At 50.9% G+C, this 14,352-nt stretch overlaps 1 protein-coding gene across 5 annotated transcripts in view; it reads left to right on the top strand.

Annotated features, from left to right (window-relative positions):
- Positions 1–14,352, top strand: part of LRP1B (LDL receptor related protein 1B) — a 2,012,817-nt gene that overhangs the window by 823,335 nt on the left and 1,175,130 nt on the right. The window lies entirely within an intron of this gene.

The raw sequence follows: 14,352 nt of genomic DNA, 5'->3' as shown, positions 1-14,352 counted from the left end.
GGTGAGATAGTTTGTAGCATTTGTGCAGTAATGGCTTTCTTCTGGCGAATTGACCATGCAGCCCATTTTTCTTCAAGTGCTTCCTTATTGTGCATCTTGAAACAGCCACACCACTAGTTTTCAGTAAGTACTGTATTTCAGCTGATGTTATTTGTGGGGTTTTCTTTGCATCCCAAACAATTTTCCTGGCAGTTGTAGCAAAATTTTTGTTTGTCTACCTGATCGTAGTTTGGTTTTTACAGAGCCCCTGATTTTCCATTTGCTAATCAAAGTTTGAACACTACTGACTGGCATTAGCAATTCCTTGGATATCTTTTTGTATCCCTTTCTTGTTTTATACAGTTCAACTATCTTTTCCTGTAGATCCGCTGACAATTCTTTTGCTTTCCCCATGACTCACAATCCAGAAATGTCAGTGGCTGGAGGAAAGATGCAAGAGTCTGTCTGGACCCCAGAAACTCACTCAGCTTTTATGCACACACACTGATTACAAGCAAACAGGTCACAGGTGAGGATGTTACCTTTATTAGACATTGACTCCCAGAACCATGAGCAGTTCTAGGTGCAAATTGGTGATTCCTGCCTAACCGTCCCTGTATACACTAGCATAAATAAGCAGATCTTTAGCAAAAGTATTTCTAAAAATCTTGCATCATATGCTAATGAGCGAGGGGACTATTCCCAAGGGCGTTTGTTCCCTTAGCTAGTCGGCCCATATAGGATGGTTGCACGCCCCTGTGGGCGTACTAACATACTAATGAATGCGCAGCAACGCCGCACATACCTCACTCTTCATGGCGGCCGGCGGAGGATGAATGCACTTTGCGCATGGTCTGGAGTACTCGGGACTTTCGATCATGCACACTAAACTGATGTTGGGTGTAAACTTCTTGGCTTCAGTGAGGTATACTGCGCATGACCGAAAGTGCTGAAGACTCCGGATCATGCGCAGAGCGCATCCATCCTCTGCCAGCCACCATAAAGAGTGAGGTATGTGCGGCGTCGCTGCACATTCATTAGCATGTTAGTACGTCCACAGGGGTGTGCTACCATGCTATGTGGGATGACTAGCCAAGGGAACAAACGCCCTAGCGACTATTCCCCGCGCTCATTAGCATATAATATATGATCTTTAGAAATGCTTTTTCTATAGATCTGCTTATTTATGCCAGTGTATACAGGGACTGTTAGGCAGGAATCACTAATATGCACCCATAACTGCTCGTGGTTCTAGGGGCATATTGCACCTGACAGGTTCCCTTTATTAAAAGGGTGGTTTGCCAATATTTTTTATTTTCTAGATCGATATTCTATTGAGAAACAATGTTTCTCACAAATACCTTATGTTGGCAATAGTGCCTGTGAGAGGCGCTATTGCAGACCGCTGTTTCCCGCTCCTTGACCCCCGGGCTCTGTGACCTCGGGGATCCGGTGACGTCTCATCAAGTTGCGGACACGTCACATCCCTGCGGCCAGTTGCAGTCTTCCCGACACACTGAGCTGTGGGCGGTGTTTCACCACTTGTCACAGCTCAGCGTGTCTCCTGCTTGCAGCGCTTTGCTGTGACGGAGCAGGGAGCTGATGGGCTGTGACGAGTAGTGAAACACCGACCACAGCCCATCACTCATGGACACTGCGGCCGGCTGCGGTGTCAGGAATTTGACGTGACGTCACCGGATCCTCGAGGTCACGGAGCCCGGGGGTCATGGAGCGGGGAACAGCGGTCTGCAAGAGCGCCTCTTACAGGCACTATTGCCAACATAAGGTATTTGAGAGAAACATTGTTTCTCAATATAATATCGATCTAGACAATAAAAAAAATGGGTAGATACCTTCAAAATTAGGGCGCTCATGAAACCTTGCAAAATGGTCAGTGTCACAAATGCCTTTTGTTTTAGTTGACTTCAGATGTTACCATTTTAATTAATATTTCAGCTGATAGGTGCAAAACATTAGTACTGTTTGATAATTGCCTAAATAACTAAATCTCCTGCTGCACCAAAATCCAGATGTGTATTACGTGAGCTCCTTGTGCAATAAGGTTGTATTGCTGTGCCAATATATTCCAGCTCTTTAACCCAGATTGATTTGAATCCCCAAAATCTCATGGGCTCTAACATTTATCTATTTTCGTAACCCTCTCACCATTAAAACTTGCAAAAAAACAACAAAATAATTAGAATTCTGAAGAGCTGGGTTTTCGTTGCCCCCCTTATCGGTTACTAAAATTAATTAAGGACAATAATTAAAAAATAAACTAAAATAAAAAGATTTTTGAACAAACTTTGGCTACTTAATAATAAAACATAAATTTCTGGATGAAAATATTTGTAACCACATTCTAAAATCGACAAACTGTTTTGATTAAATTTTAACATTTGTATTGTTTCATTGTTTAAGCCGCCGGAGCATAACTCTGCCGAGAACAGATTCTTCCAGACAAAACGTCATATTTTTTTCAAGTTCCTCTTGACTCCTGGGCAAGTAATTGTTCACCTTTCATTCGGGTTACTTGAAAATAAAGATTTTGGTTAGTTCAGCGTTCTCTGTCCTATCCAAGGCACAAACACAATGAAATCCCAAGGAGTATGGATGATGAAAACATATAAGCAACTGACAAAGAATGTGATTGTAACCACTGAAGAGGTCAGACTATTTGTTTCCTACATAATAACTTGCAACATTTCTCTTGAAATGTGTTGTGTGCACCAAGCTCACACATTTATTTACTATTCTTTTCTCTCCTTTGTCATGATACATAGAAATGTGACTCATTAGATGACTGGCATGAATTCTTGGGTGGCCTAAAAACATGTCCAATTAGTTACAGACGTTTGTTAGGGGATACTGCAAAACAAAACAATCCTCTCTTTTCGAGACAACTCAAGTTCAAGAAAAAGTATCAGAGGCGATGGATTGAATATTTGATTTAATCAATTCTGCATGGATTTTTTCATGTGCCATGTGCTTAATATGCAACATAGAATATGGAGAACTGGAGAAAATTTGACAGTGTTGATAACTGAAGAGTCTAAGGGGTGCTTCACACACAGCGAGATCGCTGCTGAGTCACGTTTTTTGTGACCTCATTAGTGATCTCGCTGTGTGTGACACTGAGCAGCGATCTGGCCCCTGCTGTGAGATCGCTGCTCCTTACACACAGCCCTGGTTTGTTTTTTTATTGTTGCTCTCCCGCTGATAAGCACACATCGCTGTGTGTGACAGCGAGAGAGCAACAATCCTGAATATGCAGGGAGCAGGAGCCGGTGTCTGGCAGCCTGCTGTAAGCTGTAACCAAGGTAAACATCGGGTAACCAAGGTGGTTACCCGATATTTACCTTCGTTACCAGCTTCCGCCGCTCTCACGCTGCCAGCGCCGGCTCCCAGCTCTCTGCACATGTGGCTGCAGTACACATCAGGTAATTAACCCGATGTGTACTGTAGCTAGGAGAGCAGGGAGCCAGCGCTAAGCAGTGTGAGCGGCTCCCTGCTCTCTGCACATGTTGCAGCACAGCGACGCGTGTCGTTATGATCGCTGCTTCGGCTGCTGTGTTTGACAGCTAAAGGGGGCTTTACACGCTACGTCATCGCTAATGCGAACTCGTTGGGGTCACGGATTTGATGACACACATCCGGCCGCATTAGCGATGCCGTTGTTACACCTATGAGTGATTTTGCATCGTTGCAAAAACGTGCAAAATCGCTCATCGGTAATATGGGGGTCCATTCTCAAAAATCGTTGCTGCAGCAGTAACGAGGTTGTTCCTCGCTCCTGCGGCAGCACACATCGCTCCGTGTGACACCGCAGGAACGAGGAAGCTCTCCTTACCTGCCTCCCGGCCACAATGGGAAGGAAGGAGTTGGGCGGGATGTTACGTCCCGCTCATCTCCGCCCCTCCGCTTCTATTGGACGGCCGCTCAGTGACGTCACTGTGACGCCGCACAGACCGCCCCCTTAGAAAGGAGGCGGTTCGCCGGTCACAGCGACGTCGCCGGGCAGGTAAGTACGTGTGACGGGTCTGGACGATGTTGTGTGGCACGGGCAGCGATTTGCCCGTGTCGCACAACAGATGGGGGCGGGTACCCACACTAGCGATATCGGGACCGATATCGCAGTGTGTAAAGCCCGCTTAAGCAGCGATCATAACAGCGACTTACAAGGTCGCTGTTACGTCACAGAAAATGGTGACGTAACAGCGACGTCGTTGTCGCTGTCGCTTAGTGTGAACCCAGCTTTAGGGGTACTTTGCACGTTGCGACATCGCTAGCCGATTGTAGCGATGCCGAGCGCGATAGTCCCCGCCCCAGTCGCAGATGCGATCTCTTGTGATAGCTGCCGTAGCGAACATTATCGCTACGGTAGCATCACACGCACTTACCTGCCCTGCGACGTCGCTCTGGCCGGCAAACAGCCTCCTTCCTAAGGGGGCGGGTCATGCGGCGTCACAGCGACGTCACACGGCAGCCGTCCAATAGCAGAGGAGGGGCGGAGATGAGCGGGACGTAAACATCCCGCCCACCTTCTTCCTTCCTCATTGCAGGCGGGACGCAGGTAAGGAGATGTTCCTCGCTCCTGCGGCTTCATACACAGCGATGTGTGCTGCCGCAAGAACGAGGAACAACATCGTACCTGACGCTGCAGCTAAATTATGAAAATGAGCGACACTACACAGATCACCGATTTTCGACGCTTTTGCCATCGTTTATCGGTGCTTCTAGGTTTTACATGTTGCGACGTCGTTACCGGCGCCGGATGTGCGTCACTTTCGATTTGACCCCGACGAGATTGCAGTAGCGATGTTGCAACATGCAAAGCCCCCCTTAAGGCTGCTTTACACGCAGCAACATCGCTAGAGATGTCGCTCGTGAAAGCACCCGCCCCGTCGTTTGTGCGTTTGGGCAAATCGCTGCCCGTGGCGGACAAAATCGCTAGTACCTGTCACACGTACTTACCTGCTTAGCAACGTCGCTGTGGGCGACGAATAACCTCTTTTTTTAAGGGGAAGGTTAATTCGCCGTCACAGCAACGTCACACAGTGGCCCACCAATAGAAGCAAAAGGGCGGAGAGCAGCCGCATTAAAGACACGCCCACCTCGTTGCCGGCAGGACGCAGGTACGTTGTTGTTTGTCGTTCCCGGGGTGTCACACGTAGCAATGTGTGCTGCCTCAGGAACGACGAACAACCTGCGTCCTGCACCAGCAACGATATTTGGGAAATGAACAACGTATCAACAATTAGGTGAGTAATTTTGATCGTTAACACTTGTTCATAGGTGTCACACGCAACGACATCACTAAGGATGTGCATCACGAATTCCTTGACCCCGACGACATATCGTTAGCGATATCGTTGCGTGTAAAGCCCCCTTAAGTTATTCTTCAGGGAGTTTCTAGAATCAGAAGCATTGATTATATATATCTTATTTTATAAGATTTTTGCTAAAAGTTTTAAAGGAAACCTGTCACCGGATGTTTATAATACTCACTTAAGTATGCTGAGCAGACTGGTCTGATGGGTGTCTCCGTTCTCCGGCACCGGCGCCTCCTCTTTCGGCCATCTTTGTCCTCCTTCTTCTGATGCCTGGGTGCATCACGCTTACTAAGGATAGGCTATTAATGAACAAGTAATGGACAACCTCTTTAAAGTTATATTCTGGGAAAACACTTTGGCACTTAGGAGAGAACATCAATGTGTGACCAGTTGGGGTCAGAGATCTGCAGAGTGGGCAGAAGTTTTGTCAAGAATCGACTACAATATGTTATCCTGGAAAAAAAACTAATTTAAGGTGATGTACTGTGTCACAAAGATAATGTACAAATACTAAAGTATGTGAATTGGCATAAATTATATACCTTGGACTGCCTTTACTTGAGTTTGGCACAGGCAGGTTAAACCACAGGTCACCATAATAGAACGTGTAAATAGGGCTCCACTTCACCAAGAGCAATTTCAGCAGTATGTTCAGAAAAAGATTACAATTATTTTTGCTTTTGTTTCTTTGTGTCCATTGAGAGAAAGCTCAGTACAGGTGTTAATATATTTTGTAGCAGAGCCCAGTGATGTAGCAGGGCTTGTTATTTCAGGAGGCTACACAGACAATATAGCAGGGCTGATAATATCAGGAGGCATAGTATTAGCAGCTTGGAGTGGGATAGCCCAAGATAATGGCAGATGATAACTACTTGAAGTCTTGGGCATTCTCTTGCTTCATTATTATTATTATTATTATTATTATTATTATTATTATTTATTTATTCCATGGCACTTTACATGTGAAAAGAGAATAAACATAATAAAAACAAGTACAACCCTGGCACACTACATGAGCTGGGGCAAATGTCCTTGGATGTGAGATCAGAGGAGAATTCTTGCTTTCTAAGGGGTACTTCTCACATAGCGAGATCGCTGCTGAGTCACAGGTTTTGTGACGTACCAGTGACCTCATTAGCGATCTCGCTGTGTGTGACAATAAGCAGTGACCTGGCCTATGCTGTGAAATCGCTGATCGTTACACACAGTGCTGGTTCATTTTTTGCTCGTTGGTCTCCTGCTGTGCAGCACACATCGGCGTATTTGACGGCAGGAGACCAACGAGCACCGACTCTGTGCAAGCAGCGTACGCTGGTAACCAGGGTAAATACCGGGTAACCAAGCTAAGCGCTTTGCTTGGTTACCAGATATTTACCCTGGTTACCAAGCGCAGAGTCGCTGGTGGCTGGTCGCTGGTGAGATCTGCCTGATTGACAGCTCACCAGTGACCATGTAGCGACGTACCAGCGATCCTGACCAGGTCATATCGTGGTCGGAATCGCTGGTACGTCATTTAGTGAGACTGTACCCTAACGCAGGGGAGCCGATAAGGCTGCAGGATGGAGCGATCGGCACTGGATGCAGGACAGGTAACACTGTCAGCTTCAGCTGGACGATGGAGCGATTGGCACTGGATCCAGGAGAGGTATGACTGGCAGCTTCAGCTGGATGATGGAGTGATCGGCACTGGATCCAGGAGAGGTATGACTGGCAGCTTCAGCTGGATGATGGAGCGATCGGCACTGGATCCAGGAGAGGTATGACTGGCAGCTTCAGCTGGATGATGGAGCGATCGGCACTGGATCCAGGAGAGGTATGACTGGCAGCTTCAGCTGGACGATGGAGCGATCGTCACTGGATCCAGGAGAGGTATGACTGTCAGCTTCAACGGGAGGATGGAGCGATCAGCACTGGATCCAGGACAGGTATTGTGACGCCCTGGACCCCAGGGGTCACAGGTAATGACACCTACCACTTACACACACACCCCCACTTCCTGTGAGGACACACACCAGTCACCCGAAAGGGAGACCTGGTGCCTCCCTCATGGCCAGTAGGGCACCCCAGGTGGGTGGTGTCAGGCGGAAAGGCACGCCCACCGAGGAGACTACTGGCTTGAGGCAGGAAACACAAACAGAAAGAAAGATTTTAGAGTTTGACAGTGTCAGGAGGCGAGAAGGAGAGGAACTGTCAGGGACCCGGGTTGGAGCCTGGGCCCCTTGGAAAACATCAGGCAGGCAGACGGTGGTGTCCGCCTGCAGGAGTACCGGTACAGCAACCGGCGGAACCATAGGGACCGGGCCAGGGTTGGAGCCTGCCGGCCCTGAACCGGGGAGTCAACCGTGTACCGGAGCACCAGAAACCGGGTACTCAGACCCCGTCCTAGCTTAGAAGCCACTGAGTTTAGGCAAATTGACTGATTGCTGGCTGGACCTCACGGGTTCATCCACACCCAAAGTCCCGAAAGAAGGCAAAAGCCCACCGAGACCAGGTGAGCGCCACCGCCAAGGGCCAAACACTCGACAGGCCAGCACCTGCAGGCAACAGAGGACTCTTCCGGCAGCTCCACGCCAGGGAGCGGCTACCACTGTTCAGGCAGGGGAGGCGAACAAACCACAACCAGAGGTGCACGGGAAAGGGGCCACCATCAACTTCACAGGAGACACGAGCAGCCGGCTGCGGGACCCGACCATACCTGAACTTTGGTTTACCAGTGACTCTGAGTGTGAATTAATCGTGAGTACACCAGTACCATCTGGGCACGACACTGCACTGCAGCACGGCACCCTGCACCCCGACAACACCAGCGCTTCAGTATCTCCCGCGCCCCCTCTCCCAGCGGGCCCCAGGACACACCACCCCTACCCACGGAGGGGCTAACATCTAGGCTGCGGCCGCAACACCGATCCTGGACGAGCCTGCCTTCACTCCAGCCGCAGCGGTGGTGCATCCCGTCACCACGACCCGTGGGAGTCGTCACGACCCGTAGGACGACAGCGCGGCCCTCCCCGGCTGCGCGCCTCGTCCCACCACCACCACCACCACCCCACTGCCTCTCCCCTTAACAGAGCGACGTGGTCCCCGGTCCGGAGGCACTTGTGCCACCGACAACCTGAGCCCGGACCTCGAGCGGTTTGGCCCGAGCAAGCAGAAGAAGTGGCCGGGCCCCTCTCTGGACGGTACAGTATCACTGTCAGCTTCAGCGGGAGGATGGAGCAATCAGCACTGGATGCAGGACAGGTAACCTGAAGCTGCCATTCCCTGTTAAGGACAACCCAAAAAAGAGATAAAACACCACATAATATGGAAAATCTGAGCTTTTGCCACATGGTCACACTACTAATATAGTAATGCACAGCAGACATGTGCTATTATATAGGTGATATTTCATATTTATCTCCATTCCTGTATCTTCATATTCCTTCTATTGATTTCCAACACTCCAGCAAATCATTAGTTAAACTTCCTAGTTTCCCATCTCCATTAAAAAAATACGACCTGCAATATATGTACATAACCAAAGGCACAATGGCGAGGCAGACATAATTACTTCTAGTCACTGCAATCCAATTGGCAGGTGTAATTGCTTTCCCCAGCAGTCAGAGCTGGTTACACAGCTGGTGTGTATAATTTGTCTGAAGTTTGCCAGAAATCAGGTGTTTGCTGTATACCTGCTTGGGGGAAAAATAATTTAAAGTTGGTTGAAGTCTACAGCTCTGATCCTAGAGGGACGTGTAAAAAATGCTGCCAGACCGTTACTGCAATCTCCGCTAAAGTCAACTGTGAGAATGATTGGTGACCTACACAAAGGCTGCGTATCGGAGCCAATTATAAGGGAGCGGTGTGTGGCATTTATAGGAGGTCATTAGAGGTGGCGGCAATCATGTCTAAGATCAGAGGGAGATAGGAGGGAATTCCACCGCAGCACCACCCCGGCAATGGAGGAAACTGGCTGCGGATCCGCGGGACAGCGGAATAGGCAAAATTGTAGAGGTGGAATGTATTCCAAAAGGCAAATATGTTTTATAATATAAAGCAGATAAATGATGGAGAATACATTTATATATATATATATATATATATATATATATATATATATATATATATAATGTGGACTGAGCAGTATGTATCGTATTACAAGACTATTGATAATACCTCATTGAGACTTCTTATCGTTACCAGAGAGTTGCTGCACCCACTGTCCTGTTCATTAATCTATCCATCCCTCTATGTATCTGTCTATCCATCCCTCTATCTGTATATCCATCCCTCTATCTATCTATCTATCTATCTATCTATCCCTCTATCTATCTATCCCTCTATCTATCTATCTATCTATCTATCTATCTATCCCTCTATCTATCCATCTATCTATCTATCTATCTATCTATCTGTCACGCTTCCCGGGTCCTCACCCCCGCTCCCCGGCTCACCTGCCACGCTCCCCGCTCTCCAGCCACCGGATCCCGTCCGTCCCAGGGTCCCTGGACCCCGATCCCGGCGCCCGACAGCTTCCCTGGACCTGGCCGGCTCCCCTGCGTCCTCCTCGCAGCCTCCTTCCCTGGCTTCTGGCACTCGGGCGGCGCGCATGCGCATTAGGGCGCGCGCGCGGTCACTGACCCTTTCTTAAAGGGCCAGCGTCCATTAACAGGAAATGAGGTTGCACAGGTACAGGGTATATAGGGGGTCATTGTCCAAGGGGGCGGGGCCTGATCTTCGTGTTCCCTGAGCTAGGAGTCAGGTCTCCTGGTGTTTATGTGCCTATACTCACCTATCTCTCTTTGTAGAGCCGTACCTGCCGCGCCATCCAGTCTGCCGTGTCCTGAACCCCGCACGCTGTCCGTCTGCCAACTGACAGTCCGTACCATCTCGGATCCCTGCGGTGACCCGTCATCCCGCTCCAGAGGTTCCGGACCCCGCCTACTATCATCTCGGCTTCCGAACCTGAGCTACGTCACCAGTACCACCATCTGTGACTCCGTGGTCCCAGGGACTCCTCCGCTGCCCTCACTTGCACGGACTGTTCTGCCGCCCTTCAGTGCTTCAGCTGCCGGACTCCTTACCACCATCTTAGAGTCCGGTCCAGTGGATCCACCTCCTGGGTCTACCCGACCGCCCGGCCGTGACAGTAAGATCAGGCCATGGATCCCGCTGCAGCACTATTGGCCCTGCAAGAGGAACTCCAACGCCAGCGTGAAGTCCAGACCCGCATGCTGCAATTTATGACCTCCGTGGACACCCGCCTGTACACGTTACAAGCTTCCATGACGCCTGCGGCACCCAGGTCCTCCAATGGACAATCCACGGCTCCCGCACCAGTGGCAGCCTCGTCGGGTGCTTCCCAACTCCGGTTGGCTTCACCACCTCGTTATGCTGGAGATCCCAAGACCTGCAGGGGCTTCATTAACCAGTGTTCCCTTCATTTCACGCAGCTGCCACATCTGTTCGCCTCTGACCAAGCCAAGGTCGCCTTTATAATGTCTCACCTGGAGGGCGAGGCGCTGGCGTGGATGAACCCCTTGTGGGAAAAGGAGGACCCTATGACCAAGGATCTTCAAGAGTTCCTGCAGGCCTTTCGCAGCACTTTTGACGAGCCGGGACGCGCCTCTGCGTCTGCTTCATCCCTTCTCCGCTTGCGTCAAGGAACACTGACGGTGGGCCAATACGCCATTCGTTTCCGCACGTTGGCTTCAGAACTCAGCTGGAATAATGAGGCCCTAACAGCCGCCTTCTGGGAGGGTCTCTCAAGCCGCATCAAAGACGAGTTGGCGGGCCGTGACGTGCCCTCCACCCTAGATGCCCTGATTGCCCTAGCAACTCGAGTAGACATCCGTTTTCAGGAGCGCTCCAAAGAGCTGTCTCGGGAGAGACGTCCAGTCCGGCATCCCTCTCCTCCACAGAAGACCTCCGTACCTCAGTCTTCTACCGCTGGGATTCCCGTCCACGAGCCCATGCAGATTGACCGGATACGGCAGTCCGAACAACGACGAGCAGAGCGGCTCGCTAAGGGCCTCTGCTTTTACTGTGGTGAGGACACACACCTCCTCCGTTCCTGTCCGGAAAGGCCGGGAAACTCCAAAGCCTAGGGTTGGTAGGAGAGGCCACCCTAGGTGCTGGGACTCTCTCTGATCCGGTCACATGGACCGTGCAAGTGACAACGGGAGAGACGCGGTTCACGGCTGAGGCCTACCTCGATTCCGGGGCAGCAGGCAATTTCATCCAGCAAGCCACCGTGGACAAATACCAAGTGCCTGTTATTCCACTCAACAAGCCCCTGGTGATTGCCTCTGTAGATGGGAGACCCCTTTCTGACACCATCTCCTGGACCACCAGGCCGGTTGAACTGCGGATCGGTGCTCTTCACACCGAGACCATCGCCTTCTACGTCCTCCCTCACATGTCCCATCAGATCCTGCTGGGTCTTCCATGGTTACGGGCCCACGAACCATCAGTCAGCTGGGGTACAGGCGACATCACCCGCTGGGGTTCTTCGTGTCATGAGAGATGTCTAAAATCCACACAACCCATCCGACAACCTCTGGTTCCTGAGAACCTACCGGGGCTGCCCTCGGCCTATTGGACCTTTGCGGATGTCTTTGATAAAAAGGAATCCGAGGTACTGCCGCCACATCGTCCATACGATTGTGCCATCGACCTGCTCCCTGGAACAACGCCACCACGAGGACGGATATATCCTTTATCTCCAGCCGAAACAAGGGCTATGTCTGCTTACATCTCAGAGAGCCTGGCAAGGGGATTCATTCGGAGGTCCTCCTCTCCTGCTGGAGCAGGTTTCTTCTTTGTCAAGAAAAAAGAGGGCGATTTACGCCCCTGCATCGACTACCGGGGTCTGAATCAGATCACAGTCAAAAACAAGTACCCTCTGCCGCTCATACCCGAATTGTTTGACCGACTTAGGGGGGCTCGTGTGTTCACCAAGCTGGACCTTCGGGGTGCTTACAATCTGGTGCGCATCCGCTCTGGTGACGAATGGAAGACCGCGTTCAATACGCGCGATGGACATTATGAGTACTGCGTGATGCCCTTCGGCCTGTGTAATGCTCCTGCCGTCTTCCAAGAACTGGTGAACGACGTGTTCCGAGACCTCCTCTACACCTGTGTGGTAGTATATCTAGATGACATCCTTGTCTTCTCTCCGGACCTCTCAACCCACAGAGAGCACGTACAGCTGGTTCTACGAAGATTGAGAGAGAATCGCCTGTACGCAAAGTATGAGAAGTGTGTCTTTGAGCAGTCTACACTCCCCTTTTTGGGGTACGTCATCTCTGAGACTGGACTGCAGATGGATCCCAAGAAGGTCTCCGCCATTCTCAACTGGCCTCCCCCTTCTGGACTGAAAGCAATCCAACGCTTCCTGGGATTCGCCAACTACTACCGCCAATTCATCCCTCACTTCTCTGCTCTGACTGCTCCACTTTCCGCTTTGACTAAGAAAGAGGCAAATCCAAAGGACTGGTCGCCTGCGGCCGACGCCGCGTTTGGCTCATTGAAGCGAGCTTTTGCTTCCTCTCCTGTACTCCACCGTCCGGAGTTAAACCGCCAGTTCACCTTGGAGGTGGATGCCTCCTCCTCAGGAGCCGGAGCAGTGCTCATGCAGAAATCCTCCTCCGGGAAGATGGTGACTTGCGGATTCTTCTCCAAGGGCTTCTCAGCGTCTGAACGCAACTACACCATCGGGGACCGAGAGCTCTTGGCAGTCAAACTGGCACTGGAGGAATGGCGCTACCTCCTGGAAGGTGCAGTGTATCCCGTGATAATTTACACTGACCACAAGAACTTGGAATACCTGCGGTCCGCTCAGCGACTGAACCCACGGCAAGCCAGGTGGTCTTTATTCTTTGCCAGGTTTGACTTTCAGCTTCACTTCCGACCCGCGGACAAGAATGTACGCGCTGATGCCTTGTCCAGGTCTTTCATGCCCATGGAGCAGGAGGAAGCGACTACCCAACCCATCATCTGTCCTAGCAACATCGTTCCGGTGGCCCCTGTCACTCTAGCCCAGATACCGCCCGGGAAGACCTATGTCTCTGAGACCGACAGGCAAAAAGTGTTACACTGGGGTCATGCATCAAAAACAGCCGGCCATGCAGGCCAGAAGAGAACATGGGGTGCGATTGTACGCCATTACTGGTGGCCATCCCTTCGCACGGACGTCGCTGCTTTTGTCTCTGCCTGCTCCTCCTGTGCCAGGAACAAGACGCCCAACCACTTGCCCCATGGCCGTCTTCTGCCTCTGCCGATACCCTCAGTCCCGTGGCAACACATAGCTATGGACTTTATTACGGACTTGCCATTATCCTCCGGGCACACAGTCATATGGGTCGTGGTTGATCGATTCTCCAAAATGGCCCACTTCGTTCCTATGGCCGGACTGCCCTCAGCTCAGGAACTCGCGGAAGCCTATATACATCACATCTTTCGCTTGCATGGCTTTCCATCCCACATCGTGTCCGACAGAGGAACCCAGTTCACCTCCCGCTTCTGGAGGGCTCTATGCAAACATCTGGGAGTGACTCTGGACTTTTCCTCTGCTTACCATCCTCAGTCTAATGGCCAAGTGGAGAGGGTCAATCAAATCTTGACCTCATACCTACGTCACTATGTCAACGCCCATCACGACGACTGGTCCTCGCTTCTGCCTTGGGCTGAATTCGCCCATAACCACCACGTCAGTGAGTCATCCTCCAAATCACCCTTCCATGTTGTTTACGGACTTCAGCCCGCCGTCCCGCTGCCTATATCCCCTTCATCGGATGTCCCGGCTGCTGATACTGCTGTCCGTGACTTTGCTACCATTTGGGACTCTGTCAAGGCGTCCCTTGGGCGCGCTTCCCAGCGGATGAAGAAACACGCTGACAAGAGACGTCTGGATCCTCCGTGTTTCTCTCCTGGTGACCTGGTCTGGCTTGCTTCCCAGTACATCCGATTGAAGATACCGTCCTACAAGCTGGGTCCTCGCTACATCGGGCCGTTTAAGGTCCTCCGCAAGATCAATGAGGTATCCTACAAGCTACAGCTC

Source organism: Anomaloglossus baeobatrachus, chromosome 7 (assembly GCF_048569485.1).
Source record: "Anomaloglossus baeobatrachus isolate aAnoBae1 chromosome 7, aAnoBae1.hap1, whole genome shotgun sequence".
Classification (NCBI taxonomy): Eukaryota; Metazoa; Chordata; class Amphibia; order Anura; family Aromobatidae; genus Anomaloglossus; species Anomaloglossus baeobatrachus.
This window is presented reverse-complemented; position numbering and strand designations above follow the sequence as displayed.